Below are 25,328 nucleotides of genomic sequence, written 5' to 3' on the forward strand. Positions count from 1 at the left end.
GCAAGATTATACATTAGCTGATCCGGAAGCCTCCTAAAGGTTACCAATAGGTTCGATCCGGTGTACTAACTAGTGGCCGTCCTGCAAACACCGTTTTAGAGCTGTACCCTCGAAATAGAAAGATTGAATCTCGCCATGATGTTCATCATAACCTCAAAAGTCATTAGTCATACTGCATGATGGAAGAGATGGGGGAAGGATTGACTGGAACTTAGCTCTGGAGACTAAACATGAGTTCCACCACTTCAAGCCTCCAATAAGCAAAGTGGTGGTATTACACCTGTTGATGAGAGTCATCTAGCACCAAGGCAAAAGTCTTGCCAATACCACTTCCTCTCGTCTGTTTCGTTGGAAGCCAGAGAGCCACAGTTTGGTTTTTGCTTTCTCTGTTAAAGTTTATTGTTAGTGTTACTTTTCCATATCTGTGACCAGTTGTCGTAGCATACTTTGCGAAATAGGTGAGAGAACGGCTTGAGGATGGTTAGCAGCATTTGTAGCTCTTTCATTTCCTGGAATGCCAGAATGACCAGTGATCCAACAAAAACTGATTGAGCATGCTACAGGAAATTAACTGGGAATGAATGCATATCAAGATAGGATGGCAAGATTCTTCCTTATAGCAGACACAGCAGTGAAAGGTAGTGGGGCTGTAGCGGTAAATGAAAGAAAAACTACCTACCGTACTGATAGGTGCTGCAGTATAGATTTTAAAAACAGTATAGATTTTATAGGCACTGGAGTTCAGAGTAGTGTGAGCTGAGTGCAACTGCCTGTTAGTGCAAGAAGGTATGAAACTGAAGAAAATGTGCATCGTAAGAGGTGGAACAGGTTCTGTTGTGTCCTTAAAAATAACAAAAATCAATATTCCAATTCTGAACAAGCTCTTTAATCCTGAGTAAAGCAGGTCTATTTTCATTTGGTTTGCACAAACATAGAACAAATCCCACCGAGTATTATAAAGATACTCACAACTGGAGTGCGATGGAATACTGGATTTTAGCAGCGTATTCGAGCAGTAATGTTTTCCTACGAAGATGTAATGGAGGATCATGTGCTTTGATATAAAGACTTTGGACAGGAGAAGTCCTGAAAGCTCCTATGGCTGTCCTCAGGGCACTGTGCTGTATGATATTCAGCCATTACAATGTGCTTACCCTAGCAGAACCACATACTGGAGAACCATAATCCAGGCGTGGGCGGATTAGGGACTTGTACATGTGTAGTGAGGTATACCGATCAGCTCCCCATGACATGGAGACTGATCGACGTACAGCCATCCCCCGACTTACGGAAATTGGGCTTTACATAAGTTTTTGTCGGTCGGTGGCAAATTAAAAAAAATCGTGGAAAGGGATTTTGCATCCCGTAGGAATAAATGTAGGTATCCTGAAAATATAGTAATGTGAACCCAATAACACACATTTTTTTTTTTTTTTTGTAAGTAATTGGTTCCAAGAAATTGAAATTTTTGCTAATAACTAAGCTAATTTATTTTTTATCTCTCTAAAAGGTCATTTTGATAATGTAAATTGCACTACATTTTCATCATTATCATATGTTCCATTATAAGAATCAATTTTGAACGCCTTTGTGATATTTTATTAAAACATTTCTGTAGGTCACTACCATAAAACAATAAAAACAATTTGCGCTTGCCGATTTATTGGACTTATCTGTTAGCGCAATCTTTTATGAACGGGTGGTAAACTCGAGCTTATTGCATTCACGATAATACCAATAACTGGAATTCTGTTGGTTTTTACGTTACGGTATTTGGTGAAATGAGTTCCTTTCACTGAAATCTTCAATCATATAAAAAACATAAATTTTCATAATCTTCTCTTCATTCCTGTTTACTTATTACAATGATGATGAAGGGAAAGCCACCAACGGAAAGTGCAAGTGCTGGCAGTGCTAGGAAACGAAATGAAACAAAATTGATTAAGAAATGAAGATGATTAATAATTAATTAGTACGAAGCAGGGCAAAGTTTGTCATCTATTGCACGGAATTAGGTTTCGCTGCTTCAACACTGAATACTATTTTAAGGGAAAGTGCACATATAAAAGAACATGTTAAAGGATCAAAGTATTTCACACCGGGGCCAGTCCGCCCCAACAGTGATCACAAAACAGCGTTCAGGTGTTATATCGAAGATGGAAAAGCTATTAATAATATGGATGGAAAATCAGATTCAGATGCAAGTGCCCCTGAATCTAACGGCTATTCAAGCAAGAAGTATTTATGAAGATAATGATAAGTACAGCAAATCTCAACCAAAGTTCGTGGAAAGCAACAGGTGGTTTAATAGGTTCAAGCATCAATGCTGGTTTCCAGAACAAAGTATGCAGTGAAGTTGCCAGCGCCGATTCTGCAGCTGCAGAAAAATTGTGATGTGTTGGAAAAAACCCCTTCTAAATCTCCACAGCACTCAACTTTCGTAGCAGCATTCTTATCACAGCTAGAGGGTTAATTTTGGCAACGATGCTTGAAAGGTAACACTTGCTGATGTTATGCCTGTCTCCTCTCTCTTTTTTGTAATTTTATTATTTTGAAATTTTTTAAATTATTCCTGTACATGAGATAAAAAAAAAAAAAAATTGAATAATTCTATTTACATATTCATCGAACATTTCTTTTTTGCTTCTATCAAATTCAGCGCGCATAGTTGCGAGTGCGGAATTTCCCTAAATGCTGATTTACGGAAATTCCAACTTACGTAGCTTTCCGCAGAACGCAATCCTTACATTAATCGTGGAGGGGCTATCAAATGCTTTAGACAAGTAGTTCTTAAATGACTGATGTGAGCTTGGAAGTTTAGCTTGCTGTCCAATATCAGTCCAAGAAATCTAACGGTATTAACAAGTGGGATTGGAGTTTTATTTCTAGTTCAGGATCAAGATGTAGAGCACGTAGCTTGCAAAAATGAGTGGCAGTGCATTTATTTTCTGACAGTCGATAACCGTTCCGTGAAGTCCAGGATTCTATTTTGTGTTTTGGAGCAAAAACAAAATAGAATCCTGGACTTTGTTTTTGGTTTCGGGCCCGGAGGCAAAGAACATGTTCGGGCCCCTACTTAATTGTTGAAAATTGCAAAAAGAGGAAACAGCCAAACACACTGGGCCCCTAAAGGACCCGGAGACAATTGCATTGCCTGCCTGCATGGTAGCTACGCCACTGAAGATACCGTTCGATGGTGTTCATACTTTTAGACCGACAGGAAGTGATAATGTCATCTTGCATACATGTAAGTTTCAACTGTTTTTGGTATGTCCCATGTGATATCAGATTGGCCCACTTGATATCAATGGTTCGATTGTTGATGATCCTGCTCAGATAGCAAACAAACCGAATGAGTATTTTGCATCTACATTCACGCATGAGGAGTTATTAAGGATTGAAAATGCCAGAAGGTTATCAAATTGTAGCAGGTTGCTTAATGATTTTGTAATAACTGAGAGCAAAGCGGAGGAGAAATTGTTGAAGTTAAATATAAGAAAAGCACCTTGGGTAGATGGGATCTATCCAGTTATTTTAAAGGAGGCAGCAAAGGAACTAAGCAAACCCTTAGCCATAATTATGAGAGCATCCTTGTCTCAGGGTAGGTCCCCACGGACTGGAGAAGTGCAAATGTATCCCCAATCACAGTGGGAATCGAAATGTGACACGAGTAATTACAAACCGGTTCCATTATTTTACCAGTTCCGGGTAAAATAATGGAATCACTGGTTAAAGATGCATTGCAGGATCATCTAGACAAGACTTCAGCAATAATCCAGATACAGCATGGGTTTGTTAAGGGAAAGTCTTGTCTGACAATTTTTATATCATATATTTGGATTTCAGGAAAGCGTTTGACACTGTTGCGCATGGAAGGCTACTTGCAAAGTAGTCTTCCGTGTGTTTATTTTCAAAGTAGTCAATCGTGTGTTTATTTTCTATTTCCGATTCTCTGAATTTTATCAAGGTTTACGTCACGGTTCTAAACCCTTTTTCAAGAATTTTAAGGCACGTGTAAAACTTCTGATGAATTCGGTGTGTGTAGGGGGATTTTGTCGGCCTTTCGTCTTTTGAGTTTCAGTTTTGTTCAGTGTCGTGTGAAGTGCACAATGTCTTCTCATAAACATTTAACTTTAAAAGATAAAGTCGAACTCATTAATGCGTATGATCGGCAAAAAATAGTCTGCAAAATTCAAAATCGGGAAGACGCAGGTAAGCGATATCCTAAAGAAAAAAAATGAACTGCTCAAACAATTTTGGCAACACGGAAATGATCAGGTTCAAAAATCATTCCCGAAAACTGTTGGACTTCAAATTGACAATGTTACGTATGAGTGGTTTTGTCGCGAACGTGCTAAAAAAATTCCCATTACTGGGCCTATTATTAAAGAAAAGGCTTTGGAGGTTGCGAAATCTATGGGAGTAAATGAGTTCAAAGCTTCTGTGGGATGGCTAGACAAGTTCAAAACTCGGCATAAAATTTCTTGGAAAACCGTAAGTGGTGAAGGTGGATCTGTTGATACTGGGGTTGTAACAGAGTGGACCGTCAAATTGGAAGATTTATGTCGTGATTTTGAAGCTAAGGATATTTACAACTGTGACGAAACAGGGTTGTTTTTTTAAAGCTCTTCCTGAAAAAACAATGAGTCTAAAAAACGAAAAGTGCCAGGGCGGAAAAATTTGTAAGGAACGCTTGACTGTACTATTGTGTACAAATATGCTGGGAGACTTTGAACATCCTCTTGTTATAGGAAAACCACAAAATCCTCGTTGTTTCAAGGGCATAAAGTTGAATCTTTTGAATGTTGACTGGTCAACATTCAAAAGATTCAACTATAATAAAAAAGCGTGGATGACACGAGATATCATGAGCGAATGGATAAGTCACTTTAACCAAAACATGATTCGTCAAAACAGAAAAATTATTCTTTTCATGGATAATACTGCATCTCGCCCGCACATTGAATTGTATCATTCAAATCGTTTTTCTGCCACCAAACACATCTGCAGAGTGTCAGCCCTTGAATCAAGGGATAATAAAAAATTTTAAACTTCACTACAGAAAACGTGTTTTAAGACATCTCATTGCAAACATGAACGATGTAACATGTGCAAGTGACCTTGCAAAGAAACTCAGCATCCTAGATGCGATTCAATGGATTTCCTCTTCAGTAAATGCAATTAGAAAACAAACTGTCGTGAACTGTTTTGTAAAGTCTGGCTTCTCAAACGCAAAAATTGAAGTTGTGAACAGCAGTGTGGAGCCCCAAGAAGAACAAGACTTCAACATCTATTGATAATGTACGATACTTCCTCTAGAAGTGATCCTGGCTACAAAGATATAGACTCGAACTTCACTACAGAAGATGGTGCTCTAGATATCAACATTCTCATCGATATTTTTCAAGAAATTCCTCATGAAGATGAAGAAATGGAAGGAGGTCGTTCTGTCGAATGAACATATTAACGACGAACCACCGATGAAAATAGAAGAAGCGCTCATACAAATCAATCGTTTAAAAGTGTTTTTCGCCGCTGAAGAAGATACTGAAGGACTTTCGATGGTTTCTTCACTCCAAACAAATGTTGAAAACAAAATTATCAGCCCGAAGAAGGTGCAGAAGAAAATAAGTGATTACTGTATGTATTTTTCTTAAGATAAAGTCATACTATGCATAGCACAATTGTATTTTATTTACAAAAATATTGTTCAAAATCTGTATATATTTTAATTTAATTTTACATTAAACGTTTAACGATTTTTCTTTCTTTTTTTTTCTCCCTCAGACTTCTTGTTAGCGGACACTTCTCTCTAACGGACACATTCTCGTTCCCCATGGCTGTCCGTTAAAGGGAAGTTTCACTGTATCAGGCTTAGTGTTGAAGTTTGCAGATGATACAGAGGTGGGCAGGGTTATTAACGACAGTAACGGCAGTGTGCTACTGCAACAAGATCTAGAAAATTTGGGAAGATGGGTTAAGAAGTGGCAACTGAAGTTTAACATTGACAAATGCAAAGTACTGCATGTGAGTAGAAGTAACCCAGAGGAACGTACCAACTGTGTGGCACTACACTTAGGGTGGTAGAAAATGGGGGGTAATCGTGAAGTCAAATATGAAGCTTTCTGAACAATGCAGTCAGGCGGCAAGATCAGGTCATGGGGTTTCGACAATGATATACAGGAATTTTGCTAGCAGGGAAAAGGAGGGGACTGTCCTCTGTATAAGGCAATGGTCAGGCCACGGCTTGAGTTGCGTACAGGTCTGGAGCCCTCATTTTAGGGAGGATATAGATTTGCTTGAGTGTGTACAGAGAAGGGCAACAAAATTGGTGAGGGGAATGAAGGGATCCTCTTACCAAGAGAAGCTAAGTTCTGCAAATTGCAGCGGCTGGACACTAGGCACTTGCGAGGTGATCTGATTGAGATGTATAAGGCCTTGAATGGGTTGAGCACGCTGAATTCTGATGGGATCCTTCCACTTGTTCAGATTACCCAAGGGGCCATAAATTGAGGAAAGACAACTGTAGAAAAGAACTGCAGAATTTTTCCTTTAGCCAGTGGGTGGTTAATTGCTGGAACAAACTTCCATCTGTCGTTGTGGAAGTTGATAGGTTAAATAAATTTAAGGAGGAACTGGACAAACATTTAGTGGGAATGGTTGTGCGATTTTTTTTTTTTTTTTTGGCCGATGCTACGGTTACAATTTCTATATTGCTAATTCGAATCGCAAACAGTGTTGGACTAAGTATCGAACCCTGTGGTACGCCTTCTTGAATGCGAGATGTAGAAAGTATGTTTTTATATCGGATCTGAAAATACCGAAGCCGCAAGAAATTTTGAATTATTTCAGACAACTGTCCCCTCATACCTAAATGGTAAAGATCCATTATAATACCATGATGCCAAGTAGTGTCAAATGCCTTTTCAAGATCTAAGTTTACCATGACTAGATGCTGTTTCATGACGAAAGCATTGCGAATATGAGATTCAGCTTTTATAGGCATGTCTAGCGTTGATCTGTTTTTCAGAAATCCATACGATGGTCTGGAAGGGGATTCTGTGACTTCAGGACCAAAGTGAGCGTTTTATGAACCATCCTTTCGAAAAATTTTCCTACACAGCTCGTGAGAGATATTGGCCTATAATTTTGAACCAGGGAAGGTTCTTTCTCTGGTTTTAGTATGGCGATAATGAACAAATGGCATCAGGAAGTAGGTTGATTGATTGATTTTGATTTTATTGGCGCAAAAACGACTACGATTATACTGCTACAAGAAAAGATTAAAATATCAACAAAGATTCAGGAAGAATAGGCATTTTCAGAGAAGGTCCGATTGTAGAAAATCAATAGGGTACACAAGTCCTCTTCATGTAAATGCTTCGGCATAATGTGTTGAACACTATCTAGTCCTGAAGCAATGTTTGGAGAGCTATTTAATGATTCTCTCAGTTCTATTAGTGTAAAGGGTTGGTTGTACGGAAAGGAGCGGTGCGTTGAGAAGTTAATTTTATACCGTTCTGCACCATCTTTCCACTCGCTCCTCTGCTTCCACCTTCCTCTGGAAGGAGGAAGCAGAGATGGTGGCAAAAGATTCTGCTAGCGCATTGGCAACTTCTTCAGGATGGACACGTCTTTCCCTTTCCAGTGAACTATCAGAGAGGGCAGCCAAACAAATTTTCATTTAGCGCCTGTATCCCTCACAAGGTGATCGGTGTATCATCTTTTGTGATGGTTGATGCAAAACCAATCCACGAATCGCGTTTTGCTTTCCTTCTAATTTGCCTTGCTTTAAGTCTTTTTATCAGCAATTAAATTACCGGTAGTAGGACATTTCCGGCAATTATTCCATGCACGTTTTTTCTCTTGTTTGGCCTTAGAGCACTCTGCATATCATCACCAATCCGATTCTGACTGCGGCATTTGCCACAATCAGAATGTGATTGGTAATATAAGTAGTTAAATCATCAATACGTTTCTGTTGAACATAAATTCTTTCTAAAAGCATTTGGGCAGACTAGCCATCCCAGTCTGCATTGTTCAAATAATTGGAAAGTGGTCACTATTAAAGGGATCAGATAATACCGACCATGTCATGATTGGAAAGATGGATGGAGAGCAAATTGACAAGTCAACTGCAGAAGTAAATCCTGTAGGTAGGTGGATGGATGGATATAGGAGATCCAGAGTTTAGTAAATTAATATTACTATTCATAAATTCTTCAATCAATTTGTCTCTTCTGTCCATTGTATTAGACCTCCACAAAGGACAGTGTCCATTTCAATCACTGAGAAGACAAATTGTAGCTGGGAGTTGGGTAAACAAGTTGTCGAGTTCTGAATGGGGAAGAGGTAGAGATCGTGGAATATAAACGGAAACAATGGTGACTTGTTTCCGTTTATATTCCGTTATGCGTTTAATAACAAATAAGTAAATTAAATTATGAATTTAATTAATAAAGGAAAATATGACTATATATTAATTAAATTAAACTATATATTAATTAAATAATTATTAAATTATAGAGTTAGGACTCCTTTTTCTAGCAGCCAGGATTTAAAATTAACTACTGCATTTCTGATCATAAATGTAGAATTAAAGTTGAAAAGAATTAGAGAAACAAAGAAAGATGGAACATGGGGAGAATAAGAACACAGTGATTATAAAAGGGGATGATATGTGATATTCCATAGCAAATGATATTAGTAATTTACAGTGTGCTTATAGTGCAACACGTGTAGTGTGTTTTAATTACTAACAAAAAATATTACGGAAGTGAAATTAAGGAAAAGGCCTATTATTAAAAAAGAATGTTCAGACGGATAATCAAAGTATATACAGTATGTTAAGTTTAGAAGACAATATAAAGAAAACTGCTAGGAAATCACGGGGGATATTATTACTGAAGATATGATAAAAGGAAAAAAACGAAATGGAAAACTAATACTAAGAAAGATAAAAATAAGGATGATAACCCAAAAGTTTGCAAATTACTGTGGAATCGGATTTGTGTGTTAAACTATAAAAATACAGAAACAGGTCACTGAGGGATGAGATGAATATCTCAAGGAATCAATTTGGCTTCATGCCTGGTAGTAGTAGTAGTGGCACGTGATGCAAGAAAACAAGTGTATAAGCTTATGCAGCATCAGCCAAAAAAAAAAAAAAAATACACCATTCCCTCCAAATTGCCTGTCCAGTTCCTCCTTAAATTTATTTAACCTATCAACTTCCACAACGACAGATGGAAGTTTGTTCCAGCAATTAACCATCCGCTGGCTAAACGCAAATTTCCGCTCATCTATTCTACATCTGTCCTTTCTTAATTTGAACTTATGTCCCCGTAGGTTCGTAATCTGAACAAGTGGAAGGATCCCATCAGAATTCAACGTGCTCAACCCATTCAAGGCCTTATAGACCTCAATCAGATCACCGCGCAGGTGCCTAGTCTCCAGCCACTGCAATTTGCAGAACTTAAGCCTCTCTTGGTAAGAGGATCCCTTCATTCCCCTCACCAATCGTGTTGCTCTTCTCTGTACACGCTCAAGGAAATCTAAATCCTTCCTAAAATGAGGCCTCCAGACCTGTACGCAGTACTCAAGGCGTGGCCTGACCATTGCCTTATACAGAGGGACAATCACCTCCTTTTCCCTGCTAGCAAAATTCCTATATATCATTGACAAAACCCCATGACCTGCCCTAGCAGCCTATCTGCATTGCTCAGAAAACTTCATATCTGACTGCACAAAATTACTCCCAGATCTTTTTCATTTTCTACCACCTTAAGTGTAGTACCACACAGTTGGTACGTTTCTCTGGGGTTACTTCTACCCATATGCAGTACTTTGCATTTGTCAAGGTTAAACTTCAATTGCCACTTCTTAGCCCATCTGCCCAAATTATCTAGATCCTGTTGCAGTAGCACACTGCCATTACTGTCATTAACAACCCTACCAACCTTTGTGTCATCTGCAAACTTCGACATTAAGCCTGATATACCTTCATCAATATCATTGATAAATATACAAAACAACAGTGGACCCAACACCGAACCCTGTGGGACTCCACTAATAACATTAGTCCACGAAGAGCAGCACCCATTGATTACCACCCTCTGTCTTCTCCCACTTAACCATCCTTTTATCCATTGTAGCAACTTACACTTAATACCATTCTGCTCCAATTTGTACAGTAGTCTTCCATGCGCAACAGTGTCAAAAGCTTTCCTGCAGTCCAAATATATGATATCAAAATTATTTTTTGCATCCAGTTCCTTTGTGACCACATCATAATAACCAATCAAATTTGTCAGACAACACTTTCCCTTAACAAACCCATGCTGTGTCTGAATTATTGCTGCAGTCTTGTCTAGATGATCCTGCAATGCATCTTTAACCAGTGACTCCATTATTTTACCCGGAACAGAAGTTAAACTAACTGGTCTGTAATAATTACTAATATTTTGTATAAGACCACTGAAGTGCAGAGAAAGAACCTGGAAAAGGCTTATGATAGGGTTCCAAGAGAAATGTAATGGGGAGTGTTAACAAAGCAGTTGGTACCTGGAAGCTATATCCAAATTATTCAAGATACGCATTAGAGTGCATTTACTTCAGTAAGGAGTATTTGTGGAGAGACCAATGAATTTTTAGTGAGAGTAGATTTATTTCAGTCTTCTCTAAGTCCTTTTCTATTTGCATTGACAACGAACATTCAGAGATATACCATGGTACTAATTAATCAATGAAGAGAGGGGAGATGAATGGAAGAGACTAGAGCAGTGTTTCTCAACCTTTTCGTTGCGGCACACTTTTAAAGATGCTGAAATTTTGCGGCACCTTACAATCATTATTATACTCATATATATACACAGTGGCGTATTACTGTGTAGGCAGGCAAGGAAATTTCCTCCGGGCCCGCCGTGTTTGGCCGTCTCCTCTTTTTGCGATTTTCATTAATTAAGTAGGGGGCCTGAACATGTTCTTTGCCCCCGAGCCGAAAAAAGGGTAGCTACGCTACTGCATATATATATATTCACAAACTGGAAGTTCTCTGTTGGGTATATTTAATAATACATTTATTATTTGTTTTAAATGCTTCGATTTTCTTTTTTGAATATACATGAAATTTAAAAGAAAATATGTAAAAAAAATAACAATTATATACAAATAACATCAGTTTTATAATAAGAGTGTTATAATAATGCCGACACATGACTTCCATAATATACCAAGTTCTGCAAATTGCAGTGGCTGGAGACTAGGCACCTGCGCGGTGATCTGATTGAGGTCTATAAGGCCTTGAATGGGTTGAGCACGCTGAATTCTGATGGGATCCTTCCACTTGTTCAGATTACGAACCTACGGGGACATAAGTTCAAATTAAGAAAGGACAGATGTAGAATAGATGTGCGGAAATTTGCCTTTAGCCAGCGGGTGGTTAATTGCTGGAACAAACTTCCATCTGTCGTTGTGGAAGTTGATAGGTTAAATAAATTTAAGGAGGAACTGGACAGGCATTTGGAGGGAATGGTGTGATTTTTTTTTTTTTTTTTGGCTGATGCTGCATAAGCTCCTACACTTGCTTTCTTGCATCATGTGCCACTACTACTACTATACCACAATTTTTGTAAATAATTATTCATTACTTCCAAAACTATCTTGGCCGGTCGCAGTTTTTTTATAACAAAAAAAAAAAAACAAATGTCGTTTCGTAAACCTGACAAATGCTATGAATTGGGCTTTCCCGCTAATATCTGTAGAATTATCCACTTGCAATCCAAACAGTCGCCCAAATTATTAATATTTCGAACTACAGTAATTGTACTTCGATATCATCGGCCATTTCTTTTATACGCCTGCTAATTGTGCTGTTCGAGAGTGGTAGTCTTTTTTCCAGCTTCCTCTCTCAAAATACTTTTCACGATTACCGGACATGCTGGTAAATTCAGACTTTCTGCAATCAGGTGAGTTTTTTTTTTTTTTTTTGCCACCTGTTTAGCTACTCAAAAGGCTTCTTAAGCTTTATCAGATATACTTACTATAAAATTCTGGGTAATCCTGCACTTTAGTGTCGTGAGTCACAGTCAGCCATCCAGTCACCACAGTTCAGAACTGTTGTATTATGACGGGCAGTTCCGACTTGATTGAGCATGCGCAACACTATTTCCTGGTTGTTGCTGTCTGCGTGCTGGGAATTGTCACGGAGCATGCGCGGCACTATCTGTTGCGAATTGTCATGGAGCATGCGCGACACACTATACACTGGCAATGTACTACGTACAGGCAGTATTTTTTTTTTTTTTTTTTTTTTTCAGAAAGAATAAATTTTCTGACTACATAAAAAAATAATTTGATTTTAAAAATGAAAGTAGACAGCTATAAAACTATAAAGGAAATAAGTAATTATTGTTAATTTTTAATTATTATTTTTTGATTATTTAATAATTTGTACACATTGCACATTTAAATAATAAATAAATAAATAAATTTTCTGTTTATACTCCGGGACGATCAAATGATCAAAGGAGTTCACAAGGCCTTACCAAATAGCCACTTTCCTTTCAATCGTAAGGGCCCGTGGGCGACACTTACCTTTCTGTCACAAGGTCCTTCTGAGGGAAAAAAACTTTATACAGTGAAACTTCCCTTTAACGGACAGCCATGGGGAATGAAAATGTTTCCGTTAGAGAGAAGTGTCCGCTAACAAGAAGTCTGAGGGAGGAAAAAAAAAAAAAGAAAGAAAAATCGTTAAATGTTTAATGAAAAATTAAATTAAAATATATACAGATTTTGAACAATTTTTTTGTAAATAATATACAATTACATACACAAGAGATAAAGAAAAATCGTTAAACGTTTAATGTAAAATTAAATTAAATTATATACAGATTTTGCACAGTAGTTTTGTAAATAATATACATACAATTGTGCTATGGATATTATGGCTTTATCTTAAGAAAATTACATACAGTAATAACTTATTTTCTTCTGCACCTTCTTCCGACTGATAATTTTGTTTTCAACATTTGTTTGGAGTGAAGAAACCATCGAAAGTCCTTCAGTCCTTCAGCGGCGAAAAACATTTTTAAACGATTGATTTGTATGAGCGCTTCTTCTATTTTCATCGGTGGTTCGTCGTTAATATGTTCTTCAACATAATGACCTCCTTCCATTTCTTCATCCTCATGAGGAACTTCTTGAAAAATATCGATGATAATGTCGTTGATATCTATAGCACCATCTTTTGTAGTGAGGTTCGAGTCTATATCTTTGTAGCTGAGGTATCGTACATTATCAATAGATGAAGTTCTTGTTCTTCTTGGTGCTCCACATTGCTGTTCACAACTTCAATTTTTGCGTTTGAGAAGCCAGACTTTACAAAACAGTTCACGACAGTTTGTTTTCTAATTGCGTTTACTGAAGAGGAAATCCATTGAATCGCATCTAGGATGCTGATTTTCTTTGCAAGGTCACTCGCACATGTTACATCGTTCATGTTTGCAATGGGGCTCACATCTGGTGAGTATGGGCTTGGCACACCCAGGGTCCTGAGCTGGATATCATCATTCTTCTCTTTCTTGGTGATTCCCTTCTATTTCTGACCCCCTCCCTCTTTTCTCTCTCTCTCAGGGGTAACTCAGATTTTTTTTTTTTTTTTGGCTGGTGCAGCAAAAGCCTCAGGCTTCCTTGCACCATATGGCTAATTATAATAATAAAACACGTTTTCTGTAGTGAAGTTTAAAATTTTTTATTATCCCTTGATCCAAGGGCTGACACTCTGCAGATGTGTTTGGTGGCAGAAAAATGATTTGAATGTTGGACAATTCAATGTGCAGGTGAGATGCAGCATTATCCATGAAAAGAATCATTTTTTTGTTTTGACGAATCATGTTTTGGTTAAAGTGACTTATCCATTCGCTCATGATATCTCGTGTCATCCACGCTTTTTTATTAGACTTCCAATCAACATTCAAGATTCAACTTTATGCCCTTGACACAACGAGGATTTTGTGGTTTTCCTATAACAAGAGGTTGTTCAAAGTCTCCCAGCATATTTGTACACAATAGTACAGTCAAGTGTTCCTTAGAAATTTTTCCGCCCTGGCATTTTTCGTTTTTAGACTCATTGTTTTTTCAGGAAGAGCTTTAAAAAAACAACCCTGTTTCGTCACAGTTGTAAATATCCTTAGCTTCAAAATCACGACATAAATCTTCCAATTTGACGGTCCACTCTGTTACAACCCCAGTATCAACAGATCCACCTTCACCACTTACGGTTTTCCAAGAAATTTTATGCCGAGTTTTGAACTTGTGTAGCCATCCCGCAGAAGCTTTGAACTAATTTACTCCCATAGATTTCGCAACCTCCAAAGCCTTTTCCCTAATAATAGGCCTATTAATGGGAATTTTTTTAGCACGTTCGCGACAAAACCACTCATACATAACATTGTCAATTTGAAGTCCAATAGTTTTCGGGAATGATTTTTGAACCTGATCATTTCCGTGTTGCCAAAATTGTTTGAGCAGTTCATTTTTTTCTTTAGGATGTCGCTTACCTGCGTCTTCCCGATTTTGAATTTTGCAGCGACAGTGCGAACACTATTTTTTTGCCGATCATACTCATTAATGAGTTCGACTTTATCTTTTAAAGTTAAATGTTTACGAGAAGACATCGTGCACTTCACACGACACTGAACAAAACTGAAAACTGAAAAGACGAAAGGCCGACCATAACCCCCTCCCCCTGCACACACCGAATTCATCAGAAGTTTTACACGTGCGTTAAAATTCTTGAAAAAGGGTTTAGAACCGCGACGTAAACCTTGATAAGACTCAGAGAATCGGAAATAGAAAATAAACACACGATTGAGGCAATACGTGGAAGAAACGTTCCTAGAAAAAGGGCCGTAAGCTCGCCCGCTGGCCGTTATGGGGAGATCAAATTAAGTGCTAATCTAAACGAAACAGTGCAGATTGCCTGTCCGCGTCCGTTACAGAGAATGTCCGCTAGACAGAAGCTGAAAACACATTAAAACGAATAGAGGTGAGTTGGGGAATTTGAAAATGTCCGTTGTAGAGAGATGTCCGTTAACGAGAGGTGTCCGTTAGGAGAAGTTTCACTGTACTTAAATTTAATGGGTATACAGCAGTGGCGTAGCAGGCAAGGCAATTGTCTGCATGTAGGCAGGCAAGGCAATTGTCTCCAGTCCCGGCGTCTTTGGCTGTCTCCTCTTTTTGAAATTTTCATTAATTAAGTAGGGGCCTGAACATGTTCTTTTTGCCTCCAGGCCCGAAAAAGGGTAGCTCCGTCAAGGATTGCCTGAGCTTCCTGACGGAGAACAAAAAAAAAAAAAAAAAAAGCATTATTGAGGGAGATAGCTGAAAGATGAGGCATCAACTGCAAATACTGTATTTTTTTCGCTTTAAACATTTGAATTATATGAAAAATATTTTCATTTCTACCCCTTTTGCTTGCTTTTGAGAAACATTCATCCCTCAGTGCTCTTTACTTTTGCCACTACCTGTACAACTAAAAATAGCGTCGCCTTCGGAGCTTGTGCATTTTACTTTCGTTTTGAATGCTCCAGGGGATGCGACCGCTGAAATATTACACCATTAGTCGGTCGATGACGTCACGCCGTTCTCCTGTGTAAATTATTATTTATTATTATTTTTATTAGCCATATGGTGCAAGGAAGCCTGAGGCTTATGCTGCACCAGCCAAAAAAATTTTCTGAGTTACCCTGTGTGTGTGTGAGAGAGAGAGAGAAGTAGAAGGAAATCACCAAGAAAGAGAAGAATGATGATATCCAGCTGAGGACCCTGGGTGTGCCAAGCCCATACTCACCAGATGTGAGCCCCTGGGGCCAGCGTCGAACACGTAATGTCCCAAGAATGGTGTAGACTATTGTTATAAGAGTAGAATTAGCAGAACAAGACACAGCACATCTTGTGTAATCAGAATTCTATAAACACATTAATATAACATATCATTTTTAGAGTGTCAAATCCCACGAGTTGGCAGTCACAAGTGTAATGCTTTTCCCCACATTGTTGACGCATGAGATCAGTAAAAGGTCATGGGAATAGTTAGGGGGGGACGCAGAGATATATACATATATAATTTGAAAGGGGAAAGCAGGGTAGTTAACTTTCGGTGAGACTTTACAGAAAGGAGTGAGCAGTGGGAGTTTTTGGCCGATTTTTGAGAGTGTGAGAGCAAAGAAGGAGAATAATCTCTAATAAAAGATGTGAAAAGAGCCACAAAGAACGTTTGGTCCAGAACTCCCCCCCCCCCGAGTGGGTGCAGAATTATTCGGGTAAGTCAACCCTTGTTGCTTAAGAACAAACTATATTAAATTACCCTAAGTCGAATCTACCCTTTTACGCTCATTTTAATGCAGTTATGGGACATCTTTCCTCAGACTATCAGACAATTGTATCATTTTCTTAGTACTCAGTTTTAACAGATAATGTGACTTATCAACCTAGTTGTCAAAATACTAATTACAATATTAAGTTAATAGTCTCCTGTTCTAGCATTAGAACAGTTGTATGTTATGACAAACAACAATCATTTTGATACCTGTAAGAGTGACAAGCAAAAAGCTGACATGAAGAACACTATTTCCAGTTATACCAACAGCAGTAATGTTTTAACCTGCTATCTAGTCGTATCTAATCTGCCTCGTACAAGTGTCACACAAATCATGATATATTTTGTTTAATAATCTGCTGTATAACTTTGTATTTTTAATAAACCCTGTTTTGTTTGTTTACCCTTTTTGTCTCTTGACCATTCTTCCTAGTTGCACATAATTCACTTAATAAGCTTATTTAAAGAACCATTAAATTAACTTATTTAAAAAACCAGAGTGCGGTCACTCTGGGGGGCTTGTCTAAGAGGTACCTTTGGGTGAAAAATCACAACGCATCTTGCTCTTTACTTCTCAGAGTAAATTTAGAACACAAGATTTATTGTCCTGAAGTAACTGTTAGATGGTCATATTAAACCCAGGTCTTCTGGAAACACATTAGCATGCAGCCTTGCCAGAAGCCGAGTGAGTCACTGAGAACGCTAATTGGCAGGTGCGTTAAAACAGAAGGAAATCTGTGGAACAATTAACGCAATGCTGTTTTTCCCTAAGCTAGTCGAGAAAAGGAAAGCAAAGAATAACGATACCTTCTTTGCCTTCATAAATTTAGAAAACGCTCCGTTCCAAGAAAGGAATTATGCCAAGTCCTTTCAAAATATTTTAGTTGATCCAGAGCTTGTGGAACTGATTAGTGCAACGTTTCCCAAACTTTTTTAGTCACGGAACACTTTTAATCTCGCTTTTTTTTTTTCCTTTTCATCTCACTTTCATTTACTATTTATAAAACACTTATGACACTCAAGTTTAGTGGAAGCCAAAGAATACCCCAGGGCTCATATCTGGTGAGTATGGGCTTGGCAAACCCAGAGTCCTGAGTTGGATATCATCATTCTTTTCTTGCTTTCCTCTTCCTCCCTTTTTACCCCCAATCTTTCAGCTATCTCCCTCACTAATGCTGTTTTTTTTTTTTTTTTCCTTCTCCATCAGGAAGCTCAGGTGATCCCTGACGAAGAGCAGCCAGAGGATAGCCTGGCTCATCTCCCGGCGGGGGTTGCAGACAACGTGGAGTTCCACTGGGGGCTCTGAAAATAATAATTAAAAATTAACAATAATTACTTATTTCTTTTATAGCTGTCTGCTTTCATTTTTAAAATCAAAATCTTTTATGCAGTCAAAATTTATTCTTTCTGAAAACGAAAAAAAATAAAATAATAAATAAATGATAATAAATACTGCGCGTACGTAGTACATTGCCAGTGTATAGTGAGTGTTGCGCATGCTCGGTGAAGTCGGAACTTCTCTGTCAGAATATGAGTGTTGCACATGCTCCGTGACAATTCCCAGCACGTATACTGGCAGACAGCAGCAGCAACCGGGAGATAGAGCGTTGCCACCGTAATATTACGGTGGCAACGGATAGAGTGAGTGTTGCGCATGCTCAGTCAAGTCGGAACTGCCCATCATAATACGATTCACAACAGTTCCGAGCTGCAGTGACTGGATGGCTGACCGTGACTCACGACACTAAAGTGCAGGTTACTGCACTTTAGTGTCATGAGTTTTAAACTACATACTACACAAAAGGCCTCCGTAGCCGAGTAGTCATGAGCAGGAGTGCAGTAGCACACGCTCCTTGAGTAGACCGGGGTTCAAGCCCCTGACTGCTAAATACGGTCGATCCACCAACCCGCATTGGATCAGCGTGGTAGATTATGGTCCATGTCCCTCAGCATGAATTGTTGAAGCTTCCATCCTGCAGTGGGTTGATAATGGCTGCAGTTGACCTTTTTTTTTTTTTTTTTTTTTTACCACACAAAGGTAGAGGGCAATCTTGGGTAACAGTATATGAAAATCCCATCGCCAAATAATCATCATATTTACATGTTTTCTTTTTTGATAGTTGCTCGTTTTTTTCGTCATTTTCTCCAAACTTGTTATCAAGTTGCCTCTTCTGATTTTCTTTCACTAAAAATTTATCCATCGCTAATAATTTCTAAAAAAAATTAAAGTTTCTGCTAGAATGTACTAATAGTTTTTTAATTGAAAATACCTGTTCTATACGAATTAACTGAATGACGTTTTAGAGATATAAAAACACAAAAATTGCTTTTAAAACAAAAAGGAAATTTCTTACTATGCTGCTTACAAGTTGCACTTATACAACTGCAGGGTGCCTGGGAGAGCCTCTCAATTGAGAAGAATGGCTGAATAAAGGTAACAGATCTACTACTAGGAATCAAAACGTGATGTCACATTGACCAATGGAAGGGGCTGGGATCGATGCAGCATAAATAAAAATTTTATTTGAATTAATTTTTATTATAAAACTTGGATTTATTAAATTTATTTGCATTTTCCACAGCACGCCTGTAGCATACTTACAGCACACAGGACTAGAGGATTGAAAGAAGGTATTCAAATAGAACGTACTGAGGATTAGTAAACAGAATTCCCGGAATGAAATTTTGGAGAGCCATTAGGTATTGATAGAAATAAAGAGGAAGATAAAGTAGTAAGGATAGGAGGCAAAGCAGGGGAATTCGTTCAAATATTTGTGTTTGTAATGCAAAAGGATGGGGATAATGAGAAAATGACCAACAGAATTTGTAGTGGAGATAGGCAAGTGGGTGTTGTGTTGCTAACGCAAGTCTTCACCATACAGCACAAGGAAGCCACAGGCTTTTGCTGGAACAGATTTTGCACTGGCAAAAAAAAAAAACAAACCACCAAGTAGATAAGAAAATACAAATTATATGCTGCCCTACTCTCACAGGTAACCTTTGAATTTTTTTCAAACTGTAAACCTCAACTACCTATGAGGGCAACTTGTTCTAGCTATCAAAAACTCCCTGGCTAAAAGAAAGCTTCCTACAATCACCTAAACCTCAACTCCCGTAATTTTAATTTATGGCCCCTAGTTCTGGAATTCTTTATAACAGTGAAAATTCCATCTTCATTCATTTTAATGATCCTCTCAATGCCTGGTTGCCAAGCTCTGTAGCCCACAATGGCTTTCCTCGTACGATTGTAATTTTGCTCATCTCACCATTCGAGTTGCTCATCTTTGAACCCTTTCAAGCTCAATGTCTTTTTTTTCAGATGAGATCTCCATACTTGAACAAGAACTTGAAATAATCTGAAGGATAATTGTTATATATCATTAAAAAAAGGAGAGAAAACAAAGATTACATGTTGCAGAAATGCAAATGTTAAAAGATGAGTGGAGGTATCGGGGGGGGGGGGGGGGGGGGGTATAAAGTGAGAAATGAATGTCAGATTAAGCCTAGGAGTGCATCAATTATGGATAAAATAAAAGATGGTGTGACTGACTTGGTTCAAACATGTAAAAAAGAAGGGGATTAGGATGAACCACTAAATAAGATCCTGGATTGTGGGTGGTGGGTAAACAAAGAGCAGGGATGACCCAAAAAAATATGGAATGGAGGTTGTAGAAAGGGACATGGAGGATTATGGAGTTAGAGGAGGCTAAAAGAAAGTCCTATGCTATCCCTTTCTATCTTGACCCAAGATAGAAATAGTGCATAGAAGGGCTCAAAAAACCGATCCCAAACAGATAGGATTAAGCTATAGAAAAAGAAGGCTAATACTGGAGGAGCTGGCAGGAGAAATTATAGAGAGAGAGATATGGGTTTCTGCAGGGAATTAGAAGTTTTATGTAAGAAGACAATTATAACATTGTTTAATGCATTGTGCACCATTACTACTACAATAGTTGAATTTTTTTGGGAAAACTGAAGTTTGTACATTGGCATTATTATTGTAACATCTCATATTGTGAAGTACTTCACAATAAGTTGTCCTCCTTATACTTCAAATAAGTAATACTTCCCCATTAGAGAAGACTACTTTTACTTATTTTCAGTTGAACCACCATTCAGACAGTATTGTTTCGAAGCTATCTGGCTTCTCATCAGTGAGCGGGTAGGTATCCAGAGGTGATAACCCAGTTGTAACTTATTTACACAATATAGAGACACCAAAAAGGTGTATTTCTTAGACTAATATTTTTAGTGCAGAAAGCTTCATACTATAACATCAGTTAGTGCATTCGCATCATTATTTAACATCTCATTGTGAAATCCTTCACAAGTTGCCCTTGTACATCAAATAAGTAACACTTCTCCATTAGAGTAGACTTCTATTACTTATTTTCAGTTCGAACCCCGGTCTAATCAAGAAGCGTGTGCTACACACTGTCGCTCCTACCCACCTGGCTACGGAGACAGAGAAACCAAATAGCTTCGAAACAGTGGTCTGAGTGGCGGTACCCAAGTGAAAATAAGTAACAGTAGTCTTCTCTAATGGGGAAGCATTATTTATTTGAAGTATAAGGAAGGCAGCTCGCTGCATAGGATTTCAATGAGATATTACAATAGTGATGCTAATGTATAAACTTCAGTTTGTCTAAAAAAAGTTCAACTAATTAATGTCATAGTTTGAATTTTACATGGTTTGAGGTTTTCTGCCCTCTAATATTAGTGTAAGAAGAATATTTTACAATTTAAGAATAAAATACATATTGTATGAGAGAGAGTAAGGAATATGTAGGCGCCTCCGTAGCCAGGTGGGAAGGAGCAGCAGTGCATAGCACACTCTTCTTGATTAGACCGGGGTTCGAGCCCGTCACCACCAAATATGGAGGATGCGGAAAGGCCAGGGAATGACCACCGCATATCCCGGAGCAATATGGCCTTAGTTGCTAATGCTCCTAAAAACCAAATAACAAACAAACAAACAAGGAATATGTGCACAGAGAAATGGGAAGTCAGGGGACATTATAGAGGAAAGGTATTAAGAAAATCAGAGAGAAGGTGTGTGGAATATATGAGTTATGGGTCAAATGAGCAGCAGAAAGAGGATTATTTTGATAACACAGGTATAGTGAATCAAAATAGCTAGTTTGGGGCCAGTCATAATGGAGTAAGGGATAATCGTAGCATTAAAGGAAATGAAGGGGAGGGGGGGGAAAGAGAAGGGGTGTTGATGGAATTCTAGTGGAGTTTGTAGGGATACTAAAGGGAACAGAAGATTTAAGACCAAAATAATCATACCAATAGAAAACAAAAGCCATGCAGTCAATTGTACAGATTTAAAACTACAAGTTTAGTACTGCATGCAGCAAAGATAATGCTAAGAATATTAACTAGAAGGATTATAAAAAGGATTGAGGAAAACATGGGAGTTTGGTTTCAAGATGGAGAGTAGAACAAGGGATGCAATAGACATGAGAATGTTGACAGAAAGACCTCTCGAAGTAAATAAAGATGTATATGTTTTATAGATTTAGAGAGCTTTTGATTAGGTAGGCTGGACTAAATTATCGAATATTATTATTTGGTGCTCATTTAGAGTTGATTCATTATTTATTCACTTTTCAGCACAAAGTTGCTAATTAAGGCTGCCTGACCAGCAAGTCTTAAAACAACTATCAAGGCAGTGTTTTAATTTTTAACCCTGTCCTCTTGCCCTCAATTTAACAAAAATGCTTGCATAGCATCTGTGAGACACCCTTTGTTTTAATTATAAAAAAAATTATTTTTAGCTTTTTTTTTTTTTTTTTTTTTTACTGAATTGTAAATAGTGATGTATTAATTGATTTGCTAAACTCAAAAAAATACAAACAAAAATTAACAAGAGAAACCAATAATAATAAAGTTATATTTTTTAGTTTTAAGATCACTCATCTTCTGGATTTAAGCCCAAACACTCAACAAGGTGCCTGGCAGACTCAATGTGAATATCTTGTTGTGCATATTTATCTTTTTTTTTTTTTTTTTTTTTTTTTTTTGTGGTGGTGCATCAAGAGCCTGTGGCTTCCTTGCACTGCTTAGCAGATACCTGTTTTTTATGGTTTGCATTTAGCCATGAAACCAAAACTTTATGGTAAGATTAGACATCTGTCACTGGCATCTCACATATGCCACATGGGAAATGCCTAGCCATTTCCCATGGCTAAATGTTAAATGCCAAACAAAAAATTCACATCTCATAATTTATAATAATCAAAATTCAAACAAAAAATACTGAATAACCAGTTAGAATACTGATAGGCAAAGCTATCTCCATCAGGCACTGTACCAGCAATGGAAATTTAAATAGCTAATTTGCCTCTTTCAGTGTTGCTGTTCAATTTAAAAATATTAGTGATTTTAGCTTCACTCATGGATAATAATAATTTCTAAAGTAAGCATATAATTCCAAGCTATCACTGGAGGCTGCCTACCACTGGACCTATTTGTAATATACAGAGGACTGTCCTATAACATCAGAAAAGGTTGCACCACAAAATTTGATAGCATATCCAGTAATCCAGATGCCCCTCCAAAACAGGAGAAAACATGTCTGCTAATCTTCACTGAAAGATGGCAAGCTACAAAAGGCAGAACATTCCAGTTCTTCCCAACTGCTACTTCATTCAGCAAGCTCAATCTTAAGTGGCTCACTCCTAGGCTGCATTCTTGTTTTATTTTGACTGAGTATGGATCACATAACTTCAAGATGCACTGCTTCAACCTCTCTACAACTGAACTCTGAGTAATAAGTGAAGGCTCCACCCACATTCTCTTTTCCACTGTTCTATCTACACAGCCTTCAGGCAACTGATTTCCTGCACTAGACCTGTCCTGCCTGGTCAAGAAGACACCTTCATCAATAGTAAACCAAACTGCCACACCCTCCAAGACTATGTGATAAAGGTATTTTCTCTTAGAAAAACTCTCTCAGCTACCTTAAACACTCAACCACTTCCTGAACTGTCTTCATCACACTTAATGATTCACCTGTCTCCCCCCCCACCACTTTTTCTTTTACTGACATCTCAGTAGTCTTGTCAATTGCAATTATTTGAACTTGCACTTCATTCGTTATAATTAATTCTTAGTTGTAACTTAAACTGCTGGTCTGTAGTAAACTATACTTTTTTTTTTTTTTTGCTGGTGGTGGTTAATGCTTGGGCAGCCTTGACCACGGGACTGCACATCCACTGGTATTGCACTCCTTCCAGTAGGTGCAGGATTCACATCCATCCTTAGATTGTTAGAACAGTAGAAGTTAGCCACCCCCTCATGGCATTGAAGCCAATCAACACAAACATAACACAACACAAAAAACATTCTACTCACATGCTGGTTTTTTTTTTTCTTTTTTAAATACAAGTTCTTGTAACATTAGAGTTCGCTGGTAGAATTGAACTGTAGTTTCAGGTGGCGCCCCACAGAGGGAACAAAGCATTCCAAAGCAAAATGGAAGAAAAACAGAACAAAGAGTAATGTTCTATTTATAATGTTTTCTAGTGTTACAGTACTTTTCTTCAAGTTCTGTGCTTTTGTTTTGAGATTTAGCCCACTGGCAGAAAAATCATATACGGGCTATTGCCAACTTTGTGCCACACTTGAACCTTATTCAATATAAATAAATAAAAATAGGTTAAAAGATCTCTTGAGTCAGTTATTACTCTGTTCACTCTAGAGTAACTCAATTTGAATTTCTCCAGAGTGAACAGGATGGTTTTCTAGCAAAATACACACAACTGATTGGTTAAAAACTGATTATCCTACTTGGTTCACAGTTGGGCTACAGCAGCGTTTCCCAAACTTTTTTAGTCACAGAATACTTTTAATCTCACAATATATTTATAGAACACTTACGAAACACAAGTTTAGAAGAAGCCAAAGAACTATTTGCTAATATTTTATTACAGACTATGCACTGTGCATCAGGAGCATCTTTATTTCCAACACATTTAAAGTCAAAGTTCAAATAACTGTCATCATACTTTCGTTTTCATCTTTATTAGTTGGTTCCTGTTTTTTCACTTTGGATTTTTTTGCGATTGTTCATCCTCGCTTTGAAGTGTGATATTCTGTTCATTTTCATAGACTTTTTCAACGACAAATCCATAGTCATTTGTTTTAACAAAAACTAGGGGCTGTGCCCCCTGCTTGCCAAACCCCCGCACACGCTTCTACGTAATATGTAGAGTTATGATGGAGTAAGTCAAATCATTTCTACGTAAAAGACACCTGTTGAAATGCACTGATCAATATCTAATCTAATATATAAAAGAAAATAGAAAGTGTAACAAAAAACTATAAAAAAAAATTGTGTAAATGTTGAGTGAATGAGAGTTATTAATAATTGCATGTTCTATTTTAGCCTCTTGACCAGACAGACTGATGGCTAAGGGATAACAGTGTGATTTATTTGGAATGATGGCTATGTAGGCCCTCAGGGGCCTACATAGCCATCAGTCTGTTACAATCAAAAGTTACAGCATGGTCATCCATGCTGTAACTTTTCCTAGCTGGCATGGTGTGCGATGCTGACACTGGCTATTTGGTCAATCCCCGGACCAATGTGGGACAGAGCTGCAAAAAGCACGCTCCGCCATGGGGATCTCTTTCCCTATGTTCTTTTATTACCACCTGGGTGGAAGGAGACTCATCTGGAGTAGTTGAATCTCCTTCCCCACTCTGGATGGCCCCTACTCCTCTTTCATCTCACCCCACCACCCACTTTTAACTCCCACCCTATGCACCAGGATCAGCATCCTGTACCAGAGGTCCCCTTACTGTCTTGCCTTTCAAATCAGGCAGGTGCCTCAACTACTGTCCCCCCCACTGTTCTCTACCACTTTTATCCCACCCTCTTCCTATCTCAATTCCAATAATTTTTTTTTTTTTTTTTTTGGGCTCTCCTTTCATGTCTATG

This window comes from Mastigoproctus giganteus, chromosome 11, assembly GCF_048544385.1.
Source record: "Mastigoproctus giganteus isolate SK-2022 chromosome 11, ASM4854438v1, whole genome shotgun sequence".
Taxonomy (NCBI): Eukaryota; Metazoa; Arthropoda; class Arachnida; order Uropygi; family Thelyphonidae; genus Mastigoproctus; species Mastigoproctus giganteus.